Source organism: Ornithodoros turicata, unplaced genomic scaffold (genome assembly GCF_037126465.1).
Source record: "Ornithodoros turicata isolate Travis unplaced genomic scaffold, ASM3712646v1 ctg00001217.1, whole genome shotgun sequence".
Lineage (NCBI taxonomy): Eukaryota > Metazoa > Arthropoda > Arachnida > Ixodida > Argasidae > Ornithodoros > Ornithodoros turicata.
The window spans coordinates 99917-111975 of record NW_026999507.1 but is presented as its reverse complement, the minus strand read 5'-3'; the positions used below and the strand labels follow the sequence as shown (position 1 = coordinate 111975).

General features: G+C 44.5%; 2 long non-coding RNA genes across 2 annotated transcripts; both read right to left on the bottom strand.

Moving 5' to 3' along the window:
- Positions 1–6197: 6197 nt before the first annotated feature.
- On the bottom strand, positions 6198–6796 carry LOC135376682 (uncharacterized). The gene is made up of 3 exons (XR_010417803.1): positions 6702–6796; positions 6330–6374; positions 6198–6261 (listed from the first exon to the last, which is right to left on the bottom strand). It is a non-coding gene; the product is annotated as an uncharacterized LOC135376682 (long non-coding RNA).
- Positions 6797–8760: 1964 nt separating this feature from the next.
- On the bottom strand, positions 8761–10152 carry LOC135376684 (uncharacterized). The gene is made up of 3 exons (XR_010417805.1): positions 10141–10152; positions 9834–9881; positions 8761–8800 (listed from the first exon to the last, which is right to left on the bottom strand). It is a non-coding gene; the product is annotated as an uncharacterized LOC135376684 (long non-coding RNA).
- Between the last annotated feature and the right edge of the window lie 1907 nt (positions 10153–12059).

The window sequence follows — 12059 nt, the reverse complement described above, 5'->3', positions numbered from 1 at the left end:
TTTGGGGTCAGCTCGTCGGAAGAGCCGCAACACATCTTCGACGGAGCCTGTAACGCTTTCGTTTGGCAGCTGGATCCGTCTGTGGAGCAGATGTTCAGCGCGTTCAGCTCGTTGTTGAAAAGCGAACGCCTAGCGGAGTTTGCTTTTGAAGACGTCCCAGGACGTGAGCGAAGTCTCCCGGTTCTCGAACCATGTCTTCGCGGTGCCTTCCAGGGAGAAATAGACGTTGACGAGCTTCTGGTCGTCACTCCAGTTGTTGAACTTGGCGATCCGCTCATAGTGGTCGACCCAATCGTCCACGTCGTCGTAATACTCCCCGCTGAATGTCTTCGGCGACCGTGCAGGGGCTATGGGCGTGGCAACAGGTTGCGCCACTTGGGTACTGGTCTCCGCAGTCATCTTCTTCTTGCGTTTAGGGGGTTCTAATGGACCGAATTCTGCAGGCAGACCAAGCTGTCGTCTGCTTTGTCGCAGTTGGTCTTCCAGGCCGTTAGACAGGGAATACCCTGCATCTCCACCAGAAATGTCACGAAGCGAAATGGGTCGGCGAGTCGTCGAATAAACAGCGAACGGTTTATTAGACTACTTGGTAGCAAAACACAAGAGTGATAGCTCTCTGAACACAACTGAGTCCAAAGAATGAATGCTCCAGCTTGGAGCGCACAAGCATTTAAGCGTCGCGCCGAAAAGTCTAGAAACAGCACGTGCGTTTGCCAGAGAGTAGGCGATGTGTCTGGAAGCTTCTTTCTTCTTCTTCAGCATGCGCCGGGATGAGATGTACCGTTTCGTGCCTGCCCTGGAAGTTTCGCGATGATGATTCGTGGCAATATATATAAAGAGGGGAAAAAAGCCATGAAAGAAATAAGTAAATGACTCTAGACGTGTTTGAATTTCAAACACGTCTAGAGTCATTTACTTATTTCTTTCATGGCTTTTTTCCCCTCTTTATAATTCACTGGCTTGCACTGTGGCATTGGGGAGTGCTCAGTCACCCTTCTAGGTGTATATCGCTCGCTGAGTGACCCCTGGTTTGCCAATCCCGAACGATGCGCAGCTACCCAGGGCTGACGAGCCGCAAACACGGCGAAACACGTGTCCTCTGGTGCTGTCGCATCGTTCCATGAGTATATATATACATACGGAATGGAAAAAAAGGTAGCACCACTGGCCCCCTGTATGCACTGTACCACATACTCACCCCATCCATATGAGTTTTCAAATGTAATGTGTCGTGTCCCATCTCCGGACGATTTACTGGGGAGGACAGCTCCTTTTGCAAGTGTTTTCCAGGCATTGCACATGTGGGTGCAATACAATAGTATACGCATGTACATACATCGGACACTTAATGTTTTCTTGTTTCATGAGGCATAGAAATAGGAGGCAAGTTAGCTGGTGCGAATGCGATGAGGGAAACATCTTGAGTTTGAGAAGCAAGCACAGAGACACGGATGAATGGGAACATGGAAAACTACCAAGAAGCAGATGAGACAGACTCAAAACCAGCAAGTAGTCTGCCTCGGCTGCTCCTTTGTATTTTTCCGTGTTCCCCATAACCCATGTCCCTGTGCTTATTTCTAAATCTCAAGGAGATGTTTCCCTCATCACATGTTCATGGCTTGTGGAGATGCATGACATAAGTTATATACATAATCACTATACATTTGTCTCAGAGCACAGATAAAACAAAAAACAAACAAACAAAAGGGGTTGGGGCTGAAGCCATGCAAGATCACTGTTACAAGGCAGCTGTCTCCACAATCTCAACAACTATGCAACGTGGCAACATGTTCGCTTATTCGAAATAGCTGCAAGGTCCAAATTTACTGACCTTTAAACTGAGTCAGCTTTGTAAACATCTGCCTCACTCTTTTTACGTGAAGTTTTTGTGTTGTATCCTTGCTAATGTGATGCAGCCTTATGTCAATGTACTTCTCTGCTACGCACTTTATGAGATGGACATAATGATTGTCTAAAGGACTTTGATCGAACATATGATCACGGAGCAAGGGGAAAAGGCTCCAGTCGAGGAATTTGTGGAGCACTTCGGAAGTCATTGTTGCAAGGATGTTCTGCACTGGCAATCCGGACAACTTGTTCTGATTTCTGTGCAATTTTGATTACACTTTCAGATGGATAGAGAAGCCCTCCTCTGCTCTTTCTATATATAAGAGCATATGTTGACTCTTCAGAAGGTGATGCAGCTAGTGCATTTATGCACGTTTCACACAGCAGGGACTTCTGAAGTTTGCGCACAACAAATCCTGCTATGTATGTAACTATCATTCCCCCGCATTCTGAAATGTGCCCAGGATCAGGACAGTAATCGTGGTCGTCATCAAAACACATCAAGTTTTCTTCACAGCTTGGCAGCAGTTGCCTTCGATCACTTGTCCCGTTCAAGACCTCTTCAGAATGTGCCGCTCTTGCACTGCTCACATGGAGTATCGCAATGTGCTCCTGTGGCAAGCAGTTGCCAGTGGTGATGTCTCTGACTTCGTTTTGCACAATCAGTCGCTTGAATGCTGCGGCAAACTGTTGGGCACTAGGATTGTCGTTGTACGGTCCATGAGATCTGATAGCACCAAAGAAAAGTTCGAGATGATCTTGGCTCACCTTATGAGATGGTATGTACATCAGGACTTTTTTCTTCACAACCCAGTTCATCATAGAGAATAAGTAGGCTTTTCATTGCAATTTTGAAGCCCAAGAATCCAGTCTTCCGATTGGTCTTCAGTAGTGGGATGCCATTTGGATGTTCTCTCAAGCTGGACAGGTAAGTGTCTGCAATGTTGAACAGGGACAGTAACGGAAGAGATGTTAGCTGAACACAGTGGCTTTTTCCAGTGCTTCTGGTACATACTTCTTGAGTTTAGGACGTCAAAATATTATTAATGATTCGGAGAAACGGTTCTGTGTCTTGACTTTCTTCAAATCCATACATCCTTCGTGTGCGACATTCTGCAATGGCATCCGCAACAGACATACTTAGAACTTGAGCTGCCAAACTGACATTCATTGGTTGTCTTCGCCAATCGATATGTGAGCTGCGGAGACGGTTTGCCAGGAGCAGTCCCTCTTTCTGTTGCAGACTGTGCAGCTTTTCGATGAAATTCCACTTTATAGCATTACCGCCTGGACTCATTATGATCTTCTTGTCACACAGCGCATTTCTCACGAGCTTCAGCATATGGCAAGGATCCATGAAAACGACAACAACTTCGCCTGCTTCAGGGTGCTGGAAAGTTGTCTTCAAAATTTTGGGGTCACTGAAGTTGCACCCAAGCTGTCTAAACATTGCGAAGTTTGACGGTGCCCCATCACTAGTTAAGGAGACAACAGTCGCTCCCACTTCATGGGCAAGGACAAGACTGCGTTGTACTAGGTCAGCCCTTTGTTCACCGCCAAGTCCATCAACAAGAAAATAGCCCAACGGGACCTTCCACCTTCCATTAATAGCCACTGCCGTTATCACGAATGCTGCCTTAGCCATTGGTAAGCAATCGCCATCTGTTCCAGTGCCCATGTCAACATAGCCTTGGAATTGTTTGCCGTCCCATTGGAGCTGCTGTCTGATTGAAATTTCATCCACCATGAGACTGCATAATGTTGGAAAGCCTGACTTGCTATTCTCTGTTGCTTTCATTTTCAGTGCATTCAGAGCTTCTTTTGAGAACCCTTGCCTGCCATCAACTGATTGGTACCATTTGCTCAATGTTTTTGGATGAGGCAGGCACGTGTCGAATACGCTCCGCACATAGTTATAGGCCCGAGGTGAATAAAAATGTAAAGTCAATGCAAATGCTCGCAGCTGAGGTGAGTACTGTGTGGGGAGGGGATTTCCTGTGCGTTTTGCAACCTGTCTTTTCAATAATTCTTGATTTGTAGCACCAAGGCTCTCCAAAACTGCAACATTCTCCTCAAGCAGGATCTTCTGTCTTGTTAAATCCTTAATCACACCTTTCAGCCCCGCATTTCTTTTCTTTAAACGTCGATTTGCCTACTGAAGTCTCTTTATCTGTTTAGTGCTTTTGGTATATAGGGACGTACACCACTTGACCCGTTCTCTTAAGAAGGCTTTCTCTGGAGTATCAGCTGTGGATTTTGCCTAAAACAGATCCGTATACAACATATTTTTTTGTGATGTGCATTTTTCCATTTTCTGACTTGGTATGTCCTTGTTAGAATCTTGTGAGGATGGGAAGGTTTTATCCTACAGCACACTTTGCCATCTGTGCACAGGACCCGTAAACTGACTCAAACCGGCACACAGGTATATGGTGCATGTATACATGGTGTCTACTAAACCCCTCCTTACTGTTTTCTATCATTTTAATAGAACTGTCAGGTCTACTTGAAACGACCACGAGTGGGAAGGAAATTTAGTTTATCGTAAATGTTATATCCTTGTCTTCCAAATGATGTTGGGCCAAGCCTCGTGAATATGTATACACACCAGTATGTGGTCTGTAAATGCCTGCTTCTGGTACTGCTTTTTGGTCTTAATTTAATTCAGCCAGGTCACATACTCACAATGCTTTCTAGTCCCCACAGTACTCCAGTTTAGCAGTACTCCAGTACTGCAGATACATGAATCACAAATCCGTTTACAGGGCTTGCGCAAACCACATTGTTGTACCTGATGTCGTCACAGGAATAAATGGGACGTTTCTTACCATTTATTCATTGAGAAATTGTCGTGTCGCCTTTTTTCTGTTCCGTGTCTCAGGTTTTATCGTCGTTTTACATTGTACCAGCTCACCTGCACCCTTGCACTTCTAGGTTTCTTTTCAATGTTCAGACCTCTTGCAGGTCATGACAAATATTGATGAAGGGAAACTGTTCTTGCAGTCCTGACCGTTTCAGAGTAATATTTTTCCCAATAATTAGAAACACCTCACAGATAAAATTACTGCACATATTACTACCGTTCTCCCCAACAATTCCAGGTTCAGGAGGTTGGTCATGCTGGTATAGTATAGCTTATATGTGCCCTCAGACTACTGTTACGGGCTTATAGTTATAAAAAGAAAATGGGGTTCACATTTAGCCTGCAGTACGCCGTCTATAATATTTTAGACAACAATTATACTAGAGAACTTTCCATTCTATTGCAAACTTACCCCCTGTTGTAATTTGCTGTCATGATTCCTATTTAGAACATTATGGTTTAATAGCTAATTTACATATGAACAGAAGGGACATGTAAATATAACTATTTTGCTAAAAAACATGTTCATCTTCTGTAAGGTGCATAATCTCAGGGTTAATAGTCACACATGCTTGATTTCAGAAAAATTCCTTTGTTTATTGATTCACATAGAGAAGTACCTTGTGCAGAACAGAGTCAGTAGATGTTAGTAAAATCATCACTGAATCATCAGTCATAAGTGTTTAGTATACATTTTATTTCTAGCAGTTAGGTTAAAATGCATGCACATTCTGCAATGTGAGAAGAGAATCAGTATGGATAGATTGAAATGCAGATGCGGCTATATGCACCTGCTCTGTAACCTAAAATTACACACCATGCAAGACAGAAGGATCCGGGGCTTTTGCCGAACGATGAATGACTGCGTAATGCTAGCAGCTGTGTGTCTGCAGCACCTACACACGGGACTGAGCTTACCCATAACATTTGTGCACTTGTATAAGGGCCAGGGAGGGAAGTAAATCTTGCCTCTTCAACCTAAATAGGTAAAAACATTTAGAATATCATCTTTGTGTCACAAGTGTTTGCATTGGAATGCTGTTTCCTTTTGGAGCCCTGTTATGCCAACGTGCTCGCAAGAAACACTGACAGCTAGGGACTGTGAACATAGAATTCACCATTCATACCTGACTAGCATGGTTTCCAGAACCAGGGGATGAGTCTTCCTCGAGTGCAGATCCACTTGTGCCCTAGAGTTACTATTCACTCAAATAAATTGTAATGTGTAAAATTTGCATGAAATTTGCATGTGGTGCCCTTTCAGAAAGCCACATGTACTCTGAGAACTCTACTTGGGACCCGATTACGACAGCTGTCAACAGTAAACTTCAAATGTGGGAGCGTAAGGACTACTATATTCTGTGGCTTCCAAGGGCACTTACGTCACATTACATGAAAGAGCATAGATGTACAACTTAGTCATCATGGCATAGGGAGATGATGACACTGTTTTCCTTTGTCAGAGCAGAAGTACTATGTACCTCTCGTGGTCCTTCAGATTCCTCAGTGTCCACGCTGACAAGAGGGTCCCACAGGAGTTCAGAAACATGCTACATTTTCATAAAAACATTTATGTAAAATTTCACCAATCCAAGCTAAATGTTGTCTGGCATTATACCTGTTCCTTTTCCTCCATGTATTCTTGTGATAGCACGGGGGATTCCTGCAACAGGAGCATGACATGATGTAGAATTTACTTCATTTATTTTGAGTATATATAGGCAAAACAACAAGCTTTACAACTGTTAACTTGTATGTCAGAGCCAGTGAACAAAGGAAAACCCAGATAAGCACTAAACCATGGCACTAATATTTTATTCTGCTCTTTACGGCCTGCTTGGTGGGGTGCTCAGTGCATATAAATAGCTGCAATGCGTCTGTACACTGACTTAGCTTAAGTCACTGCATCTGGTCCGCAACAGGTCTCATTAGAGTTGTAGAAATATTTAACACGCTGTGGAAACAATTACTTAAGGCAAATTTCTTTTACCTGTTGAACTTGCTCCACAGAGGGTGCACCTCCCATCACAGAACTAGAACTCTCCTGTAAAGTGTGGAGAAGAAAGTCAGCCTGCATATTGCCTAATGGATGTAAATGAAGGTTTACATATTTCATTTCTGCTGAGCAAGTGCAATAGAATACCTTGGTAAACTGAACACTAAAATTAAATTGACAGCCTATTGAGTAGCACATAAGCTGGATAATATATTACCGCCTGCATGTCAACCAGAGAGTCAAAGGGAATTGGTGACGTGCCCTAGAATGTGAGGAATGCAGATACATAAGGCACATAAGTTCACTCCTCTCCAATGGCTGCTGTATGTATTCATTTCACCTTTTGTGTCACGAGGTTCATCAGTGATGGTGGAGCCACTACCTGCAAAATTAATTCAGCATAGCAGCTAAAATTTCTTTAGAGCATGTAACTCAATACATTTAAAAAACATTTCAGGACGTGTTTGTGCACTGAGCTTGCACCTTAATGTATAATATGAAGCATGTACCCATGTACCCAGGGCCGGCATCTACCTTTCACTTCCAGGGGGACAAGTGGGATATTTATTCCCCCCTGCATTCGTGTTGCCCAAACTCTGTCCTTTAGGCAGCCCTTTCCACGAAACCGGAGGGGGGAGGGGGGGGCAGTTGCGCTCCCCCAGTAGACGCTGGCCCTGCACGTACCGATAGCTGTGAACTAACTATACGTACTTAGTGTCTTGTATTTTGGAGGAACCCCTTCCACCCCTTCTCCCTTTTGCATCATTGTCACTTAGGTTAAAACTCAGAAACTCAGGGCGATGACCAATATAGGTACAGACCAAAGGTAGTCCTGAATTACAGGCACTGGAGAACACTGTACATTCAGCATGGCCGTTGTGTGTCTTGTGTTCATGAAATACCTGAGAAGCTCCCTCTGTTTCATTTGCTTCCTGATATCACATGAGATTACACTGTGTTACAGTTAATGGTATAAGACCCAACTCTACACCCCCATTTTTCAATATAGAGCTCGACAACTTTGTCAACTTTTCTGCACATGTTGAGCATATTTCATATCATATGCAAGTGCAATATCGCATGGTAAGCAGGAATGACGCAATGTGCACATGCTGGTGTACTTTGTACGACAATTGTGAGTGTGCCTTTATGGTCTGTTAGGAAGATGGAATATACATTCTTGTGGCAGAAGATCAGGAACACAACTTTTTTCGTTACGGGATTGTCGCTTTAACCAAGTGTATACCTATGTACCTAGTATCTACACTCATATACCCCCACATGTGGTATATTAATTTACAATTGTGTTACCTGGCTCATTTGGGACACCAGCTCAACAGGGAGGTGTTCCGTGGAAGGACTGCAACTATCCTGTGAAAAGCACTATGTTAGCTTGCATAAAAAAGTAAGCGCTTGACTCAGTGCTCTATGCGTTCCTTGCCATGTGCCCAACTGTCATCGCTGTATTCATTTTGGGGATAGTGAGTTAGCCAGCTATGAATACGCATCACGTGAACTGCAAAACAAGTCTAGGAGAAACTATAAAAAGTGATGCATTACCACTTCCATTTCCATAGTGGTGAGAGGGTCCCACAGCAGCTCAAAGCTAGTATGGAATTTGAAAACACATATGAGCCCACAAGATGCACTATTCAGGTTACTATGCAATTGCATCACTAGGGGCCTGCCGTATACACTGGGTGATGTGACGAAAGGGGGTGATGTGCTGGAGCAGTATTACACTTTCTGTATGGTAACATATATTTTTATGTATTGCAGACCATGCTACTGTGTACAGTGTATCACATATGGAAAAAGATTCATTATGGGAGAGGGGGGTGACATGCAGCGTATAGTGATGCCGCTGCTGCTATTGTACCTCTATGGCTCGCTTCTGTGTTTGCAGTGGTGCTGCAAATGATGTAGACGCAACCTGAAAAATTAAAGCCCACATGAATGAGGCCTTACACGTCCTACAGCTTCATTGTGCGTAAGTCCACGGTGGCACAGTTGCACATCACAGCTCCTCATACCTCTTCTACAGGGGGCTCTTGTGAAATGTGTGACAGGGTGCTGTCTTCAGTAGGGATGTCCTGTGGAGCATACGGAACCTGTTATTCCCACAGTTATCATATGATAAACATGGGTCTCTCTCACTCGGTTTCTAGCTATAAGCTGTTATGTGAAAAGCAAGCATACAGGGTGTCCCAGAAATATGTCATTGTATTCTAATAAAAAAACTACGCCACCTAGAATCATGCGGTCAACGGCATTCGTTCTTACTAGATTTTTATCACCTCCTTAGGTGCATGTCATGTATCCTATAAGTATGATTATGTAAATTTTTGTGAAGGTTAACTCTGAAATTTGCCAGTAAATGACACTTTTTTACCCCGAAGTGCGTGCTGAATTTACTCTAATTCATCATAATTGAAAGTGATATTCAAGATCTGTCCTATCGGAAAAAAATAGCCGAACATCACGCTTCTCGGGGTACTTGAGCATAACGCACGAGGACTTTTTCAGCGCAGCCGCTGTCAGTCCGACGAAAGGAGGTTGGAAACCCAGCCCACAGAGTGATATTAGAAAAAGTGACAGCTCCTGAAATTGGAAGAGGGAAGCTATGCATGGCCCCCAGCCGAAGCCGGACACGATAAGCTATGTCTGTGTTATCTCTCTCTGCCATGCCGACGTGGGCTGGGTTTCCAACCTCCTTTTGTCGGACTGACAAAGATTTGCTGAAAATTTCGTCGCACGCTATCCTGTGCGAGCTCCGTAGAGCATGATTTTTGGCTATTTCTTCCAATGCGATAGCGCCTTAATATTCCTGTCAATTTTCATGAATTTGAGTAAATTCAGCACTCTCTTCACATTGGTGGGGTAAAAAAGTGATCTTTACTTGGCAAATTTCAGAGTTCAGATCCCAAAAATTTACATAATTAAGCTTAGGACACATGATATGCACAGCAGGAGGTGGCAAGAACCCAGTAAGAACAAATGCTGCTCTCCGCTTGATTCTAGGTAGCGTCGTTTTCTTAAATTAAAATTCAATGACACGTTTTCTGGGACACCCTGTATCTTCTTGCTGCTGTACACTACAATACAAGATAAGCATAACTATCTCACCATTGTGCCTTCCACTGTAGCTTCAGCCCCACTTGTGGTTCCAGCATGCTAAAGAAAATAAAGGACATCTGTTAGTTTGAAATATTTCCTGAAGTATCCAGAGCGCACCTTGCGAAAATACACATCAATGATTTTCTTTTTTTTCTTCCTGTACCACTGAGCGTAAAGTATGGTATATTTATATCACGTGCGACATGCAACCAGCGTGATAACTAACAAGCAGTCAAGCTGCTCAAAAACTACCCATTTGACGATGAATGCATTAAAAGTATCACGTGCGCGCTCTACGTCGTTTATGTCGTCCTACCTCATGTTGTGGGAAAAATTTGGCAACTGCACATGGACGAAGTCGGACAAGAGACTGCGTTTGGACGAAGTCGTCTGGGTGAAAGTGCTTCGAGCAAACTCGGCTCCACTCTGGCGGCACCCAGTTCACGTCTTTCCCCAAGGCCTCGATCCATTTTGCTCTTAGCTGTGGGTTTTTTGGAAACCTACACAGTGACGAAAGCAATAATCAGCGGTAACTGAAGTCCAGCATTTCTGGCTAACAACTTTCAGTTTTCTTGCATATGAATTGATCATATACTCACGAATGGAGTGAAACTCCAGGCTCTTTGCGAAGAGAGCGCGATCTGCAGCGTTGCACGCAGCAGGTCGGCATCTCCTACACGCTGAAAACTGTAAATGAAGTTTCAAGTGCAACTGCAGCAAACACACGCAATTCAAGAGCCTTGAAACGCATGATCGCAAACCAAAACTCGCACTCACAGCTCCTCTGACAGCTGCGGAGAGCTGGGAGAGGAGAATTGTTTGTCCGAGTTGCTTCTCCTCACCCAAACTTCCGGAATCGCGCAAAATGACGTCACACTCCCTCCTTATTTTCCTTCCTCTATGGTCGTCCCCGTACTGCGCCATCTAATGAAGACGGAGATAACCCTCTCCGGCGCCTCCAGGTCATGCGCATGCGCATAAGCCGTTGTGAAAAAGGTCCTTCGACTGGCTCCGCCCAGAGCCACACCAAGGGGATGAAACTCGCGAGTTCCTTTGCGGACTAAAGTGAGGCGCTGCGAGCCTTTCGCGTCATCAAACGTCATGAACCGTCAAAATTTTTACGTCGAAGCGCGAGTTCTCTACCGAGAGCATCCCATTGGCTCCTGCGGCCGCTCCCCTGTTATGCGAGCGCTCATTGGTCGGTTTGAAATTATAACCTTTTCGTGGCGCGGGAAAGCCGGCACCACCGTGTCTGGGGTGCCGGAGCAGCTCGCCGTAAAGTTTCGAAATATGGTGCAGCAGGGACGCACGCAAAGCATCTTTGCCGGTACCGCTTTGGATGGTTTTTAGTGCCCGTCGATACCGACTCTGCAAAACTCGAATCCTCTTGGATACTTGTGCAAGTGAATTCAGTGATAGATAAGTGGAAGGCAGGTCTGCTTGGCTTGCTTGGCGCGACAACGATTCAAGAAGGATCAATACTGTGTTTTTCCACTCGATGGCAGGTAAGTCAGTTCCTATTCCATTCTGCCACTTAGCGTAGCATAGCACCGCACCTGCGGCATATACGCAACATTTCGGCTGGTAGAATTTTTACTTTTCACGTTTTCTGATCGCTGTTCTGGTCTTTCTTGCTCAGGTATCAACTAGGTACTGCTCAACTCATATCTGCTTCAGAAAAGCATCTGCATGGACGCAATACAATGGATATGCCACTCTGAGTGGTTGGAACATCATCTTTTGGCTTAGCAGCTGCACAGGTTCCTTTGTGACGGGTCAGCCTTGACATGTGACACTACACAAGCAGCAAAGGGATATGGACATGTTTTCTGTCATGCTGGATTTGTGAATGTGTGTGCCTGTGCAGTGAATTTACTGATCTACTGTGAAATCTTCCACGTGAGACATATCAGCTAACAGTGAATGCGAAGTTGCTTCGGCATATTATTTGAACTTCAGAAACAATGTTCATGTGAAGTTTGTGTTTGGCGCAGATACAGAAGACTGCATATGTGTGATTTGGAAATACCAATCCCGAAAAATAAAGCATCTTGTGCAACGCTTCCGCGTTTTATTTATTTCACTGGATGCGAACGAAAATCCAGAACCGCCAAAGCGGGGGAGAGAACAGAAGGGAAAGGGAAAAAGAACGCTCGGCAGCGTCGCTTTACGTCACCCGTCACCCAGGGAGACAAAATAAAACAAAGCAAAAAACTACTCTACCGAGGCCCAACG